This window comes from Dendrobates tinctorius, unplaced genomic scaffold, assembly GCF_039654945.1.
Source record: "Dendrobates tinctorius isolate UK_male_01 unplaced genomic scaffold, ASM3965494v1 ptg000276l, whole genome shotgun sequence".
NCBI lineage: Eukaryota > Metazoa > Chordata > Amphibia > Anura > Dendrobatidae > Dendrobates > Dendrobates tinctorius.
The window spans coordinates 2,182,274-2,201,002 of NW_027361943.1; the positions used below are offsets into that span (position 1 = coordinate 2,182,274).

The 18,729-nt window shown below is 45.2% G+C and overlaps 1 protein-coding gene across 1 annotated transcript in view; it reads left to right on the forward strand.

The window, feature by feature from the left end:
• Positions 1 to 18,729, forward strand: part of CPAMD8 (C3 and PZP like alpha-2-macroglobulin domain containing 8) — a 357,262-nt gene that overhangs the window by 58,589 nt on the left and 279,944 nt on the right. The window lies entirely within an intron of this gene.

The window sequence follows — 18,729 nt, forward strand, 5'->3', positions numbered from 1 at the left end:
TATTTTACCAAGGGTAACAGGAGAAATTGGACTGCAAAAGTTATTGTGCAATTTGTCCTGAGTACGCTGATACCTGATTTGTGGGGGGGAACGACTGTTTCGGCGCATGGCAGAGCTCAGAATGGAAGGAGCGCCGTTTGACTTTTCAATGCAAAATTGGCTGGAATTCAGATCGGACGCCATGTCACGTTTGGAGAGTCCCTGATGTACCTAAACAGTGGAAACCCCCTACAAGTGACCCCATTTTGGAAACTAGACCCCCCAAGGAACTTATCTAGATATGTGGTGAGAACTTTGAACCCACAAGGGCTTTACAGAAGTTTATAACGTACAGCGGTACAATTAAAAAATCATATTTTTTCCACAAAAATGATCTTTTCACCCCAATTTTTATTTTCCCAAGGGTAACAGGACCCTAAAAGTTATTGTGCAATTTGTCCTGAGTACGTTGATACCCCACATGTGGGGGTAAACCACTATTTGGGCGCATGGCAGAGCTCGGAAGGGAAGCAATGCCATTTGACGTTTTTGGCTGGAATTGAGATCGGACACCATGTCGCGTTTGGAAAACTCCTGATGTACCAAAACAGTGGAAACCCCCCACAAATGACACCATTTTGGAAACTAGACCCCCTAAGGAACTTATCTAGATGTGTGGTGAGAACTTTGAACCCCCATGGGCTTCACAGAAGTTTATAACATACAGCCATACAATTAAAAAATCATATATTTTCCACAAAAATGATCTTTTCACCCTCAATTCTTATTTTTCCAAGGGTAACAGGACCCTAAAAGTTATTGTGCAATTTGTCCTGAGTACGCTGATACCCCACATGTGGGGGTAAACCACTATTTGGGCGCATGGCAGAGCTCTTAAGGGAAGCAGCACCATTTGACGTTTTTGGCTGGAATTGAGATCGGACACCATGTCGCGTTTGGAAAACCCCTGATGTACCAAAACAGTGGAAATCCCCCACAAATGACACCATTTTGGAAACTAGACCCCCTAAGGAACTTATCTAGATGTGTGGTGAGCACTTTGACCCCCCCAGTGCTTCACAGAAGTTTATAATGCCCGGGCGTGAAAATAAATAATTTGTATTTTTTCCACAAACATGATCTTTTAGTCACCATTTTTTTATTTTCCAAAGGGTACCAGGAGAAATTGGACCCCAAAAGTTGTTGTACAATTTGTCCTGAGTATGCTGATACCCCATATGTGGGAGAAAACTACTGTATGGGCACACGTCGGAGCTCGGAAGGGAAGTAATGACGTTTTGGAATGCAGACTTTGATGGAATGGTCTGCGGGTGTCATGTTGCCTTTGGAGAGCCCCTAATGTACCTAAACAGTGGAAACCCCCCACAAATGACACCATTTTGTAAACTAGACCCCCCAAGGAACTTATCTAGATGTGTGGTGAGCACTTTGAACCCCCCAGTGCTTCACAGAAGTTTATAACGCCCGGGCGTGAAAATAAAAAATTCGTATTTTTTCCACAAACATGATCTTTTAGTCACCATTTTTTTATTTTCCCAAGGGTACCAGGAGAAATTGGACCCCAAAAGTTGTTGTCCAATTTGTCCTGAGTATGCTGATTTCCCATATGTGGGTGAAAACTACTGTATGGGCACACGTCAGGGTTCGGAAGGGAAGTAGTGACGTTTTGGTATGCAGACTTTGATGGAATGGTCTGCGAGTGTCATGTTGCCTTTGGAGAGCCCCTAATGTACCTAAACAGTGGAAACCCCCCACAAATGACCCCATTTTGAAAACTAGACCCACTAAGGAACTTATCTAGATGTGAGGTGAGCACTTTGAACCCCCAAGGGCTTCACAGAAGTTTATAATGCCAGGGCATGAAAATAAAAAAATGGTATTTTTTCCAGAAACATGATCAATTAGTCCCCAATTTTTTCATTTTCCCAAGGGTAACAGGAGAAATTGGACCCCAAAAGTTGTTGTCCAATTTGGCCTGAGTACGCTGACACCCCATATGTGGGAGAAAACTACTGTATGGACACACGTCGGGGCTCGGAAGGGAAGCAGTGACGTTTTGGAATGCAGACTTTGATGGAATGGTCTGCGGGTGTCATGTGCGTTTGGAGAGCCCCTGATGTACCTAAACTATTGAAACTCCCCACAAGTGACCCCATTTTGGACACTAGACCCCCCACGGAACTTATCTAGATGTGTGGTGAGCACTTTGAACCCCCAAGTGCTTCACAGAAGTTTATAACACTCGGACGTGAAAATAAAAAAATCATTTTTTTCCACAAAAATGATATTTTTGCCCCCAATTTTTTATTTTCCTAAGGGTAACAGGAGAAATTGGACCCCAAAAATTGTTTTGCAATTTGTCCTGAGTAGGCTGATACCCTACATGTGGGGGTAAAACACTGTTTGGGCGCATGGCAGAGCTTGGAAGGGAAGGAGCACCATTTGACTTTTTCAACTCAGAATTGGCTGGAATTGAGATCAGACGCCATCTTGCATTTGGAGAGCCCCTGATGTGCCCAAACAGTGGAAACCCCCAATTATAACTCCAACCCTAACCCCAACACACCCCTAACCCTAATCTGAGCCCTAACCCTAGCCCTAACCCTAGCCCTAACCCTAGCCCTAACCCTAACCCTAACCCTAACCCTAGCTCTAACCCTAGCTCTAACCCTAGCCCTAACCCTAGCCCTAACCCTAGCCCTAACCCTAAGGCTGTGTGCACACGCTGCGGATTTTGCTGCAGTTCCGCAGCGGTTTTGGCTGCTGCGGACCCCAGTACCATGATTCCCTATGGGAATCAAAAACCGCAGTGCAGACGGTGTGGAATTTTCCGCGCGGATTATCTGCGGTTTTCAATCCGCAGAAAGAATTGACATGTCAATTCTTTCTGCGGATTCTCCTGCGGTTTGCCATCTCCTCTAATGAGGAGATGAAAAACCGCAGGACAAAACCGCAGAGCAATCTGCAGGTAAAACCGCAGGTCTTTTGACCTGCGGTTTCACCTGCGGATTTTACAAAATCCGCGCGGATGAATCCGCACCTAATCCGCAGCGTGTGCACACAGCCTTACCCTAACGGGAAAATGGAGATAGATACTTTTTTTTTTAGTTTTATTATTTTTCCCTAACTAAGGGGGTGATAACGGGGGGTTTGATTTACTATTTATGGCGGTTTTTATGTTTGGCAGCTGTCGCACGCTAAAAGACGCTTTTTATTGTAAAATAGTTTTTGCATCACCACATTTTGAGAGCTATAATTTTTCCGTATTTTGACCCACTGAGTCATGTGAGGTCTTATTTTTTGCGGGACGAGTTGACGTTTTTATTGGTACCATTTTCGGGCACGTGACATTTTTTGATCGCTTTTTATTCCTATTTTTGGGACGCAGAATGAACAAAAACCAGCGTTTCATGAATTTCTTTTGGGGGGGTGCGTTTACACCGTTCCGCGTGCGGTAAAATTGATAAAGCGGTTTTATTCTTCGGGTCAGTACGGTTACAGCGATACCTCATTTAGGTCTTTTTTTATGTTTTTGTCGGTTTTATGCAATGAAAACTATTTTATATAAAAAATAATTATTTTTGCATCGCTTTATTCTGTGAGCTATAACTTTTTTATTTTTTCGCTGATGATTCTGTGTGGCAGCTCGTTTTTTGCGGGACAAGATGACGTTTTCAGCGGTACCATGGATATTTATATGCGTCTTTTTGATCGCGCGATATTACACTTTTTGTTTGGCGGTATGATAATAAATCATTATTTTTTGCTTCGTTTTTTATTTTTATTTTTTAAGGGGTTCGCTAAAAGGGTTAACTAATGGGACAGTTTTATAGGGCGGGTCATTACGGACGCGGCGATACCTAATATGTGTACTTTTATTGTTTTTTTTTTTTTATTATTTTCAAAAAATGAATTTATTGGGGAATATTTTTTTTTTTTTTTACTAATTTATTTGGCGATTTTTTTTAATTTATTTTTACATTTTTTTTTAATTTTTTTTTTACTTTATTACATAGTCCCAGGTGGGACATCACTGTCCTGTGACAGATCGCTGATCTGTCACATCACAGATCACTGTGACAGATCAGCAATCTGTCACAGGCATTGAAGCAGACTTCCTCTTGCCTGCGCTTTGCAGGCACTGAGGAAGCCAGCTTCCTCAGGTCCCCGAAGGCCCCCGTCGCCATCTTGGATTCGGGGGCCTGGAGGATAGGAGCCCCCCGCAGCAGCGCTGCACATTGCGCTGCCGTGGGGGGCTCAGGGAAGCACGGAGGGAGCCCCCTCCCTGCCGATGCTTCCCTTTAACTCCCGGTACACCGCGATCATGTTTGATCGCGGTGTGCAAGGGGTTAACGTGTCGGGGGCGGTCCGTGACCGCCCCTGACACATAGTGCCGGGTGTCAGCTGTGATAATCAGCTGACACCCGGCCGCGATCAGCGGCGCTCACCACGTGGGCGCCGCTGATCGCGGTAGACGTACTATCCCGTCCACGGTCATACGGGCCCGGGTACCGTGGACGGGATAGTACGTCGGATGTCAGGAAGGGGTTAAGGGATCTTTCTACCTGCAGCTCTAGGGTACTGCAATGGGGGCTTCTTTTGCCCCGGATATGCACATTTATTCCTGGGGCTGTGGGAGAGGGACCTCTCCCTGTCAAATCGGGTGTCGATGAACCGCATCCCCCTTTTGTACATCGGCGATATATTCCTGATCTGGCAGGGATCTATCGAAGAGCTAAGTGAGTTTATGAGTATCTTGAATATGAATGACAAAAATATATATGTCACCTATCAAGGAGACATGGACAAGATCAATTTTCTTGATGTGACTGTATGGAGGGATAGTGATGGTATACTACAAAAAAACATCTTTAGAAAGGAGACCTTGACAAATATGTTGCTGCACGCCTCCTCGGCCCACCCGAGGTATATGATTGATTCAATCCCCACCGGGCAGTTCCTCCGCTTGCGGCGGATCTGTTCCAGTGACCAAGAATTTGAAATGCAGGCACGTGATCTCTTTGTACGTTTTCGTGAAAGGGGTTATGGTAGACGCACAATCAAGCGGGCTTATCCTAGAGCAAAATACTCATGTCGCCATTCCCTATTATATACTCGAAGGGACCGCAAATCAACAAATCAAATACGCTTTGTTACTAATTATCATGCACAATTCTCAAGAATGAAGGATTGTCTTAAGAGAGCCTGGCACATTCTTCAAGCTGACCCAGTTCTAAAACAGTTTCTTCCTAAGGCACCTAGTGTCGCTATTCGGCGCTCCAAAAACCTCAAGGATTGCCTTGTTCGGAGTCACTGTCAAGGTGATTCTAGGTCCGCATTTATTGATGGCGTTGGGCCTGAGCGTGGATGTAGACCATGTGGCCGGTGTGTTGCATGTTCAAATGTTGATCGGGCCAATACATTTTTTAATTTGGCAGGATCAAGGATGTACGAGATTAGGAGACACATTACATGTGTCTCCAAGAATATTAACTTTTTTGCTGTCTGTCCGTGTAATTTAATTTATATAGGATTGACTACTAGACAGTTTAAGGTACGTGTCCGTGAACATGTACTGGGAATCCAGGTGGCAGCCGTCCATGACGACATATCCACGCTCAGGACCCTACCTCGCCACTTTAAACAATATCACAATTGTGATGGCTCCCTACTTAGATTCAGGGGAATTGATGCGGTTGATCCTGGGATTCATGGTGGGAGGATCTCTTCCCGATTAGCCCAACGGCGAGACCAGGTGGATTTGGGCCTTGGATACTGTGCAACCTAAAGGACTTAATGAAAATATCAGCTTTGTCCCTTTTCTGTGATCCACTATAATTTAACATGTACATGTTTTGGTTTTAATTTTTTTATTTTTTATTTAGCCTCATCTACTTTTTGTCAGCGATCGAACTACCCTAATATGGACTTCAATGTTGGTTCCATTATACATAATTTGGCCTTCTGGATTGTCGTCATATGCTATCAAGAGATGAAGATATGCCGCAATTTAAATAATGTGATATAGTGTTTATTTGCCATGTGTAACATTATGCTGTATTACTATCATATAATTGTTGATTTTGGCGATATATCATCTAAATTGTATGTTGTATTGTGGATATCTGTTCATCTCTATTTGACTCAGTAGTTTGCCATATATAGGCTACATTCATAGGTGTCCAGTAATTGCCCTTCATGCAATCTCTCTTGTACGCTGTACGCGTGCGCGTCATGTTCCTGGTCCATGATGTGACGTCACGGGCACATGACGCCGACGCTGCCGGGCGTCCGGTTACCATGGCAGTGCATGCGTCATCAAGCGGCTTCGGCGCTCCTGATGCTGTCATTTGACAGGCATCCATATTAGCGCGATGTTGCAGCTTTCACTACAATTGGTGCGCTTACTACTAGGGCACCTGTGTCTAATTAGCGGTCGCCACTACTATTGGCTGATGGGGCTTTTTAAACTCCCCTTTCCCTCTCTTCTTGTACCCCTTGAGAAAGGCAGAGACAGCCGAAACGCACGTTGGGGGTGGGTGCTCCAGGACATGTTCCCGCTTACTAACTTGGTAATGCTATATCAGGATGATCAATCACTATTAATGCGGGTATTATAGGTATTCCTATGACTCCTTAGGCCATGTGGGGTATGTGCAATATTTTTATTAGATAAGTATCCATGGATATGTATCCCCACTTGTGCTTTTTAAGAATGGACACACATATGTATATATATATATATATGATTATATTTATTATGATGTCCCTGTGAGCGCCCTTTTTTCAACATGTGCTGTTTGGTGGACCCCTTCCCCTCCTATTACCTTTGTATTTAATACAATTTTTGATTTTTGCATACTTTATGTATTATTGGAATTTTTGATCGCAGTTTTACTCTCGTATATTATGTTTTCCCTCCTTGTAGATCTCACATTTTATGAGGGACCACAGGTTCTCTATGGGGTTCAGATCAGGTTAACAAGGGGGCCATGTCATTATTTTTTCTTCTTTTAGACCTTTACTGGCCAGTCACGCTGTGGAGTATTTGGATGCATTTGATAGAGCATTGTCCTGCATGAAAATCATGTTTTTATTGAACGATACCAACTTCTTCCTGTACCACTGCTTGAAGAAGGTGTCTTCCAGAAACTGGCAGTAGGTCTGGGAGCTTCACTCCATTCTCAACCCGAAAAGGTCCCACAAGTTCATCTTTGATGATACCAGCCCATACCAGTACCCCACCTCCACCTTGCTGGCGTCTGAGTCGGAGTGGAGCTCTCTGCCCTTAACTGATCCAGCCTCGGGCCCATCCATCTGGCTCATCAAGAGTCACTCTCATTTCATCAGTCCTTAAAACCTTAGAAAAATCAGTCTTAAGATATTTCTTGGCCCAGTCTTGACATTTTATCTTATGTTTCTTGTTCAAAGGTGGTAATTTTTCAGCCTTTCTTACCTTGGCCATGTCCCTGAGTATGGCACACCTTGTGCTTTTTGATACTCCAGTAACGTTGCAGCTCTGAAATATGGCAAAACTGGTGGCAAATGGCATCTTGGCAGGCTCACGCTTGATTTTCCTCAATTCATGGGCAGTTATTTTGCGCCTATTTTTATCAACACGCTTCTTGTGACCCTGTTGGCTATTTGCCATGAAACGCTTGATAGTTCGGTGGTCACGCTTCAAAAGTTTGGCAATTTCAAGACTGCTGCATCCCTCACAATTTTTGACTTTTCAGAGTCCGTCAAGTCTTTCTTCTGATCCATTCTGCCAAAGGAAAGGAAGTTGCCTAATAATTAAGCACACCTTATATAGGGTGTTGATATCATTAGACCACACCCCTCCATATTACAGAGATGCAAATCACATGATTTACATAATTGACAGTTGGCTTTCAAGACTATACAGCTTGCAGTAGGACAACGTGTATAAAGAGGATGATGTGATCAAAATACTCATTTGCCTAATAATTCTGCACACAGTGTATATCAGGAGATTTTCAATAGAATATGGTCCCAGGGACATGATTAGAGGTAATAATCAGTACTGCTGAAAACTAGTCTATCATTTGAATGGAAGAAGCTAATGGTAGCAGTTAGTGATAATCTATAAAATTATTCAGTCCAAAATCACTATGTGTGAACCTGAGGTGTAGCTAGGGTTTTGGTTCAGGGGGGGAAAACTTCTGAGCGGGCCCCTAAGCAGAGAACCTCAACAGATGACCGCTCTGTTGACAAAAATAATCTATATATAAAAAGACCAATATTGATATTACCGCCATATGGTCAGAAGTAAATAATACCAGTCCTACAGAACATATAATAGATTACAGTAGAGTTACAGATAGTGTCTTACCACTGGCATTCTTTCTGAAGGAACCGTTCACTTTTCACGTCTTTTCCATCTGGCCCAGACAGACATGACGACTCCTCCAGCCTGGACTCGACTGCAGAGATTACAACAAAGACACGTTTCACTTCTCATATTTTCAGCACTGTCACCAATTGGAGTATTCTCAACCTGCACAAACAGCTCATTTTGCTGATACCCCAATGCTGAGCCTCTGCTGCCGTATGTGTCCCTACTACTGCACCTATTGTGTGGTTAAACAGTGCCCACATTTTGTCCCCTAGAAAGTAATAATGCCCTGTGTGTGCCCCTTTGACAGTCACAGTAACCCAAGTTCCCCTATAATAAGTGCCCACTTTACATTTAGTAATGTCCCAAGTCTCCCCCTGTACAGCTCCTCTATACACAGTATGATGCTCTCTTATACACAGTATAATGCCCCCTCACTGTATGATGGCCCTGTCACTATAATCCCTACACTGTATGATGGCCCCCTAGATAGCATCCATATAGCGCAGTGGTCTCCAACCTTTCTGACCTTGAGAGCCACATTCAGTTTATATAGAGGGTCGCCAGCCACATTCAGCAAAGAGAGGGGCGCGAGCCACATCCAGCTCCTATCTCCTTCAAAGTAGTGTCAACCAAAGTCCCCATTACAGTTATAATGATAACCAAAGCTTTTCGACAGAAATCACTCCAAAGCAGTACACCGAGATCCAGGGGTTCCCACAATACCCCGATTCAGTATTCTCCCATCAAGGACTCCCAACACACCATCATATCCAGCTTTGAGCACTTCATCTAACAGGTAGTATCATCCTCCAGTGTACCGTACCTAAAACATCTCTAAACCCCTAAGACAAGTAAATGTGCATCCAGATCTGCTCTTCTGTGCAAGGCTACTCACAAAATTCACCATTTCGAGATGTGCTCTTCATACCTGTTTACTAGACCTGGAGCTAATGCAGCAAGCTGGTGTGGTGTTTGCAGGTACACTGGATGCAGTGACAAGTCGCGAGACAATTAGATGCTTTCTATAATAATGCTTTATAAGACTAGAGGGAACTTTCCTCAGTCCTGGCCTGATCACCAAAGGGGTAACAAGGGTTGCCCTCGCAGGGGTTCTTTACAAGCACACACAAAGGGTAGAACACGACTACTTCCGGCAACAGCCGGTCACTATAGGGCCGCGGTATGGCCGACTACGGGTCCTTAATTATAAAGTCAACTTAGCCGTCCAGACGTCCCTGGCCGTTCGGGTTGGTGGTCTTTCGGCGTAGTAGTTGCTGGGCCCAGTTGCTGAGGCGATGACGAAGTCTTCGCGCACTCCGGCGCGCTGATGACACTGGAGCCCCACAGGCTCCGGTGGAGTCCTTGGACAGTTGGGCCGCAACCCCTTGCCTGGGGCAAGTGGCAGCGAAGTGCGGTGGCGAATGACAGGTCACCTGCGCAGCTAATGGCTGCGACGGGGAGTCCTGCTGCAGACCGGAGCGGGACAGTGGTGGCCGCCGGCCGTACTGTGCTTGCCGCGGCCACTGGTGAGAACAGGGCGGCTGCAGGTGGCGGGGAGCAGGCCGCAACCGCGGGCTGGAATGAGACAGCAGCGGCTGCGGGTGACCGCGGGTAGGCCGCAGCCGTGGGCTGAAGGGAGGCGGCAGCGGCCGCGGGTCAAACTGGGGCTGCTGATGTTGCCCTGCTCCTCCTGTATGGCTGATGGTGCAGCAGCAGACGGTCCTGCTTGTGGATGTGGTCCTGGTGGTGGGGTTTGTGGTGCAGGCACTGGGTTTTCCTGAGAGGAATACTCACCCATGCTTCTTGGAGGGGGAGAAGATGGGCCAGCCACCTCATCCCCTACAGACCCAGGATCTATGATGGGCTCGGTATCTGAGCCAGTTCCTCTCTCCATAAGGTTGGACTGAGTTCTGTTATGAAATAGAACAGAGCCAAAATGAAAGACATTTTTGTGGCCCTGTAAAGTATCTGTGTAATGTGGTGTGAGGTATCTACTTACGGTCTCAGATCCAGAATAGGAGCGAGGAAGGAGATCATAGTAAATATATTTTCGCTTTGTGTGGCCCGCATCACCACTCCTGGCCCGCTGCTGACGTTCCCGCCTGTATTGGTTGCGGATGCTGCGCCAGCGTCTCATCACATCTTCCACTGCAAGGTGACAGGAAATATTCTCAATTTCACATATTTGCTAGGTCAAATTTGCTACCAGTAGCTTAGGCATGTGGCCTTCTAGGGTGTGCTTTCTACCCAGGGTGGCATATATAATTGGGGCATCCAAGTTATGTCAGTGTAAAACCATGGGTCACATAAAAATCTACCCGCCTCATGAGGCAAAAGTCCAAGCACAGGAAGGGAGGGGGGCTTATTCTAAATGCCTTTTTTGATGTGAGGTAATTTTAAACAGTTTTTGGGTTGTACTTACTCAGTTGCTGCTGCTCCTCACGTGGCCGATCAGCAAAATCGTGGAACATCTGGCGACATATGCGCCTCCATGACGCCTCCTTTCTTGCCCGGTTGGCATAATGGGCATCACGTTGGTCCCAGATTTCTGGCTGCTCCTGCACTAATACAATAAGCATCTCCACATTGAGGAAATATGGCACCATGACACTGCAGGACTCCATGGAGGCGTACTTCCTGGATGTCTGGAGCGCTTTTTGAGCTAATTAGCATGTCTAAGCTTCCTGATGATGGTTTGGCCCATTTCCTGTCACCTGCCAAAAGACCTGCGTATTTCTCGCAAGTCACACGTGTGGTCTGTGTGTACGCTGACAATCGCAGCATGCTGCGGTTGGCACGGACCGTAGAATACGGACGAGAATTATACGGCTGTTGGGATCTGCCCCATAGAGAATCATTTGTCTGTGTTTAATGCGTGCTTTTAACGCATCTCACTCGTCTGTATTCCTCTGTAGTGTGACCCCGGCCTTGCTGTTGCAATCGTTGGCGTAATTAGAGTCTGAAGGGCACCTGTGCAAGATTTGGACTGGCCCCCCCACTGATATATATGGGCCCCATCCTGGTATATATGTATCCCCCCATCCTGGTATATATCGCTCATTCTGCCGCAGTTCTTTAAAGTATAGAAAAAAGTAAACCATTATACTCACCAGTGGTGAACACAGAAGTCATGGGGCCCCAGAGCAGAAGTATAATGCACTTCCTATAGTCCTCCATATGGTATAATGCACTACTGACTGTTGTGCTCAACCGTGGCGTACGTAGATTTGCGTACTCACTGTGCCACAGACAGGGCCGGCCCGAGAGATTACGGCACCCTAGGCGAAACTATTTTGTTGCGCCCCTACTATTCTTGGCAGTAGATGAAAACTTGGGATATAAATTTAGGAGCAAAATAAACCACAACAACAATGATTAATTAACTCTCTCCTAACTCTTTAATCTTCTGAGAAGTTGTATAGGACAAATATATACAAAGTAATCAATAACACAAAACAAAAACGACCATAGGTAATTAAAATTTTTGTTTCCTTGCCTTTTTTTTTTAAAAGGATGACACTAAGTCACCGAGATTAATTTGTTTAGCAACTTCAGATTCTATCGAAATTGTTGCCAACCCAACCAACCTCTCTTGCGTCATATTTGCTCTTAAATATGTACACTTTTCTTTCCATCCCTAAAACTTTTTGCCTTTTGAAAAGATTTTTTATAATTTTTTCTATTTTTTCTCTGGCGCCCCCTTTGGGTCGGCGCCCTAGGCGGCCACCTAGTTCGCCTATACGTTCGGGCCGGCCCTGGCCACAGAACTGGGCCTACCCAGGACAGGGTGTAACTAAGCAGCTGCCTTGGTGTTCACTGAAGCCTCTAGTGGTGAGGTCAGGCTTGTGCAGCAGGTAGCCAATAGGTGCCACGCCTGGGCAAAACCCAATACTGCAGCTGCTGACCCCATGGGCTGAGTATGCTGACACTGCTTTAGAGCTTAGTTCAGACACGCCGGTCTAGGATTCAGGAACAGTGTTAGGCCACTCGTGGACAGAGGAATAGTGTTCATGCACTGGTCGCACTGGGACGAGGGACTTTGGAATCAGGACTGGCTGCTCCAGGGCCAGGGGACAATTTTCATGACTTGCCACTCCAGAACCAGGGGGCAAGGTTCAGGCACTGGCTGCTCCAAGACCGAGGGACAGGGTTCAGGCTCTGGCCGCTCCAGGACCAGGGGACAAGGTTCAAGCAATGGCTGCTCTGGGACCAGGGGATGCGGTTCAAGCACCTAGTTCTCTAGTGTACTACTTACAGTGGGTACAGAAAGTATTCAGACCCCTTAAAATTTTTCACTCTTTGTTTCATTGCAGCCATTTGGTAAATTCAAAATGTTCATTTTTTTCTCATTAATTTATACTCTGCACCCCATCTTGACTGAAAAGAACAGAAATGTAGAAATTTTGGCAAATTTATTAAAAAAGAAAAACTGAAATATTACATGTTCATAAGTATTCAGACCCTTTGCTCAGTATTGAGTTGAAGCACCCTTTTGAGCTGGTACAGCCATGAGTTTTCTTGGGAATGATGCAACAAGTTTTTCACTCCTGGATTTGGGGATCCTCTGCCATTCTTCCTTGTAGATCCTCTCCAGTTCCATCAGGTTGGATGGTGGACAGCCATTTTCAGGTCTCTCCAGAGATGCTCAATAGGGTTTAGGTCACGGTTCTGGCTGGGCCAGTCAAGAATGGTCACAGAGTTGTTCTGAAGCCACCCCTTTGTTATTTTAGCTGTGTGCTTAGGATCATTGTCTTGTTGGAAGGTTAACCTTCGACCAAATCTGAGTTCCAGAGGACTCTGGAAGAAGTTTTCATCCAGAAAATCTCTGTACTAGGCCGTATTCATGTTTCCTTCAATTGCAACCAGTCATCCTGTCCCTGCAGCTGAAAAACACCCCCATAGCATGATGCTGCCAACCACCATGTTTCACTGTTGGGATTGCATTGGGCAGGTGGTGAGCAGTGCTTGGTTTTTTCCACACATACCGCTTAGAATTATCACCAAAAAGTTCTATCTTCGTCTCATCAGACTAGAGAATCTTATTTCTCATAGTCTGGGAGTCATTCTTGTGTTTTTTTTAGCAAACTCTATACGGGCTTTCATATGTCTGGCACTGAGAAGAGGCTTTCATGAGGCCACTCTGTCATAAAGGCCCTGGCTGCAGTAATAGTTGACTTTGTGAAACTTTCTCCCATCTCGCTACTGCATCTGTGGAGCCCAGCCACAGTGTTCTTGGGGTTCTTCTTTACCTCTCTCACCAAGGCTCACAAGGAAAAGGACAGCATGTGATTTAAATATGAGTATCTGAGCAAAGGGTCTGAATGCTTATGACCATGTGGTATTTCAGTTTTTCATTTTTAATACATTTGCAAAAATTTCTACATTTCTGTTTTTATTTTCAGACAAGATGGGGTGCAGAGTGTACATTAATGAGAAAAAAATGAACTTTTTTTGAATTTACCTAATGGCTGCAATGAAATAAAGAGTGAAAAATTTAAAGCGGTCTGAATACTTTCCGCACCCACTGTATGCTAAATGCCTCTCAGCAGCAGACTGAGAGTATTTAACATAATGCACACTGCCCCTTTAAAATGGGGAGAAGCGAGCATGTGGGTACTAGGCTCGCCGCTGGACTGTGGCGGACACACACATACAAGAAGTGGCAGGGAAGCAGGAGGACCCTGGGGACCACGCCGCGGGGCTGGGGCTGTGAGTAAACTGGAGTCCCTGCATGGATGAGGAAGGGGGCACCACACAGCGTTACACCCTCATCCTGGTATATGGCACCATCCTGGTATATGACCCTCATCATTGTATATGACCCTCATTGTGGTATATGGCCCCCATCCTGGTATATGGCCTTTATCTTGGTATATAGCCCTCATCCTGGGTCTCATCCTGGTATATGGAACCCCATTCTGGTATATGGCCCTGATGTTGTTCAATACACATGAAAAAAAAACAATAAACGCTCCCTTCCCTGTGCTCCTGTGCCTCACGGTGTCCACTTCTGAAGCCAGCAGCTGACTTCGGCATGCAACGGGAGTGTACGACGTCACTGCCATGTGCCCTCAGTCATGTGCACACTGACATCAGCTGCTGGCCTCTGATGATTGGCCGGCAGCGTGTATTGCAGTGCATGGACCTGATGTGTCATGACCCAACAGTGGTTAATGTCACGACCCAACAAGGTTTGGTCAAGCGGACGGCACAACGCACACACACAACGGGATGGTAAAAGGAAGCGGAAGGTTCTAACAATAGGGAATGAGGGATGGGGCATCTCCTAAACAACAACCTGTGCCTATCCCTAAGCTCCCCTAACGCCCTATGAGGATCCTTCTCCACGACGCCGTCACATGCCTATTCCCTAACTCTTACCTCACAATACCATGGCTAGTGCACTGGCCGGCAAGGATGCTAGCATCACCACTGCAGATGGTACAAACACAGGGGACAGTGACAAGCATGAGACAAGACAGACAAGTTAAATGCACAAGTAACTTAGCTACAGGCTCGGCTGCCAAGCGCCACACTGCAGAGGATACAGAAACAGGACCCCAAACTCCACAGGGGTAGCAGATTCAGCTGCAACTCCAAGGCTGGTCTACATAGAAAACTCTATTAACAACAGTCAACTGATGCGTCATGTGGCTTTTTAAAGGATGATGGGAGTGGTCACCACCCAAATCAGCTGAACAGCAACACAGCAGCTGCCAGCAAGGAGACTGACATTAACCCTTGATGTTGCAAAAGTAAAAACCACATTTAGATTAAAGCAGACCCAGAGCTGTCACGACTCCAAAAATGAGACGTGACATGGTGGGTCTGTATGCTGCGATACACTTCAGCTGAATTTGCGTCCGAGGACACATATCCAGCTGAAGTAGGGGATGGCATCAGCCTGCCTTTCACCCGCCGGGCCCAGTCACATTGTCCTGGCCATATTGCTGCAATATGCTGCAACCAGGGTCGTTCCACCCCTGGTTGCAATATATAATAATAAGCATTATTTCAACATCCCACTAAACAACTACTTATCCTGTTAGTCCAATAGTAGTTTGATTTCTTCAAACTTGGCTCTTGAAAGTGAGTTGATGGCTTCGCAAGATTGCCTAATAATTTGTTTATCCAAATGACCTCTTGACTTAAGGTACTGTCACACTTAGCGATGTACCAGCGATCCCGACCAGCGATATGACGCAGTCAGGATCGCTGGTACATCGCTAAGTGGTCGCTAGTGAGCTGCCACATAGGCAGATCTCACTAGCGACATCGCTGGGGACGGAGATCGCTACTTACCTGTCACACCAGGCGATCCTGCGTCCTCCCGCCCGGCTCCACGCGTCGCTCGTCCTCACAGCAGGAAGCGCCACAGGAAGCTGACGACGAGAAACAGTCCTGAACGTTCTCGCGCGATCAGCGATAACCAGCGGGGGAGCCGGTCGGAGGTAAGTATCAGACACAGAGATATCGCTAGCAATATCGCTATAACGTCACTAGTTATAGCGATATTGCTAGCGATATCTCTTAGTGTGACATGCCCTTTACTGTACGTGGGCTGCAGACACATACTCTGCTTCTGTAAATGATAAGGCTTCAGACATCTGTTTTCTGCTGGATCAAAAAATGTAACTTTCTCCAAGTTTGAATAAATAGCCGCTTGACAATTTACAATCACTGACGTCACCAGCCCAGTCTGCATCCAGATAGTATGAGAGTTTTAGATCTCCTGTTGCAGATATCCTTAAATTTATGTCTTGAGTCTCTTTCAAATATTGAAGCGCTTTCGTGACGGCATTCCAGTCTTTTTGGTGTGTTTTTCCACATATCTGCAGATAGTTCCAATTATAAGCATACTACCCTAAACCCCTCACTCACATAGAGGGCAAACACTCCATATAATTGAAAACCACATAGATCATGCGACAGTAAATCGTGTATAGATCAAGAAGTGCTAAGCATAAGCAAGTATTATTAAAATCAGTGCTTTGTTAAGAAAAATATAAAACTTATACACACAAAGTTTAAAAGACTGCCACCAGTATAAAAATAATACCTGTGGATAAAAATCCCAGCTGATGAGCGAATGGTGGCTGGACGCTTTCTCCCCTCATGCGATTTGCTGTTGCTTGCTGATTGCTTAATACCATAGAGAGATTTTTGTAGTTTGCAAATGAGATCTTTTTCAACATCTTTGATATCACCCTCAGGTTGAGTCATGTTCAAGTGCGTCACTTAGAAACCCGATGTGTACCTTAGTTACCAGCTCCCTGCATCAGCGCAGTGGTAACTAAGGTACACAGAGGGTTTCTAAGCACAGTGCCGAATTTGGGCCCACTTATCACTGCAGAATTGTTGTAATTCAGCCACATTGGAGGGTTTCCGAGCATGAACTGCCTTTTTAAGGTTATGTCACAGCATCTCAATCGGATTAAGGTTAGGACTTTGACTAAGCCACTCCAAAGTCTTAATTTTGTTTTTCTTAAGCCATTCAGAGGTGTTTTGGTCCTGCTTCATAACCCAAGTGCACTTCAGCTTGAGGTCAAGAACAGGTGACTGGACATTCTCCTTCAGGATATTTTGGTAGACAGCAGAATACACGGTTCCATTTACCACAGCAAGTCTTTCATGTGCTGAAACAGCAAAACAGCCCCAGACCATCACACTACTACCACAATATTTCACTGTTGGTATGATGTTCCTTTTCTGAAATGCTGTGTTACTTCTACGCCAGATGTAATGGGATATAAACCTTCCAAAAGGTTCAACTTTTGTCTCGTCAGTCCACAACGTATTCTTATAAAAGTCTTGGGGATCATCAAGATGTTCTTATTGCTCTGCAGTGGTTTTCATCTTGGAGCTCTGCTATGCCGGCCATTTTTGCCCAGTCTATTTCTAACAGTGGAGTCATGAACACTGACCTTAACTGAGGCAAGTGAGACCTGCATTTTTTTGGCTGTTGTTGTGGGGTCTTTTGTGACCTGTTGGATGAGTCATCACTGCACTCTTGGGGTAATTTTGGTCAGCTGACCACTCCTGGGAAGGTTCACTATTGTTCCATATTTTCACCATTTGTGGATAATGGCTCTCACTGTGGTTTGCTGGAGTCCCAAAGCTTTAGAAATGGCTTTATAACCTTTTTCAAACTAATAGATCTCAATTATTTTATTTCAGAATTTCTTTGGATTGAGGCATGATATCTAGCTTTTGAGTATCTTTTGTTCTATTTCACTTTATCAGGCAAGTCCTATTTAAGTGATTTCTTGATTGAGAACAAGTGTGGCAGTTATCAGGCCTGGGTGTGGCTAGGGAACTTGAACTCCGCTTCCCAAAGATGTGATAAACCACAGTTAATTTATGAGTGTTTTTTTGGCAGGGGGAACAATCACCTTTTCTTACAGGGCCCTGTAGATTTAGATTTCTTTTTCTCTTAATAATAAAGACCTTCATTTAAAAACTGCATTTTGTGTTTACTTATGTTATTTTTGTCTAATATTTAAATTTGTTTGGTGATCTGAAACATTTAGGTGTGAGAAGCATGCAAAAGAATAGGAAATCAGAAAAGGGGCAAACACTTTTTTACACAACTATATCTTGAATTAATATCAATAAGTGTAAGAAAATATCTCTTCTTTCCAGGAGTACTCGTTGCACCACACAGATCTGTGTGTATTGAATACAGAAACTGTTCTCATTTTGTAGTACTACCTTAGGAAAGGATTTTCTTGACATTTTCCCTTTAAGACAGCTAGTACATTTCATTGTGATTCCACAATGCTGTGCTAATGCTGCGGATTTTCCCGCGGTGGAATCGCATTGCAGAAAAATACGCAGCATGCTCATTAATTTGCGGAATCGCTGGGATTCTGCACCCATAGGATTGCACTGTTCTGCTTACTTTCCGCATGTGGCTATGCCCACCATGCGAAAAGTAAGCAGAATATTTGCGGATGGTACCCACGGTCTGGAGGAGAGGAGACTGTCCTCCGGGCTGTGGGTACCATATCCCTGTAAAAAATAAATAAAAAATAAAAAATCAGGTTATATTCACCTTCCGGCGTCCCCCGTAGCGTCCCCAGGCTTCAGCGATACACGCAGCAGCTCCCGTTCCCAGTGATGCCTTGCGATGACCTTTGCTGACGTTGCGTCTCGCGATGCTGTAGTGGTCTTGCGAGACCGCGACGTCATCAAAGGTCATTGCCGCAATGCATTACTGGGAACGGGACTTGCCGAAGCATCGCGGAGGCCAGGGGATGCTGCGCAGGACGTCGGAAGGTGAATATAACCCGATTTTTTATTTTTTTAATTATTTTTAACATTACATCTTTTACTACTGATGCTGCATAGGCAGCCTCAATAGTAAAAAG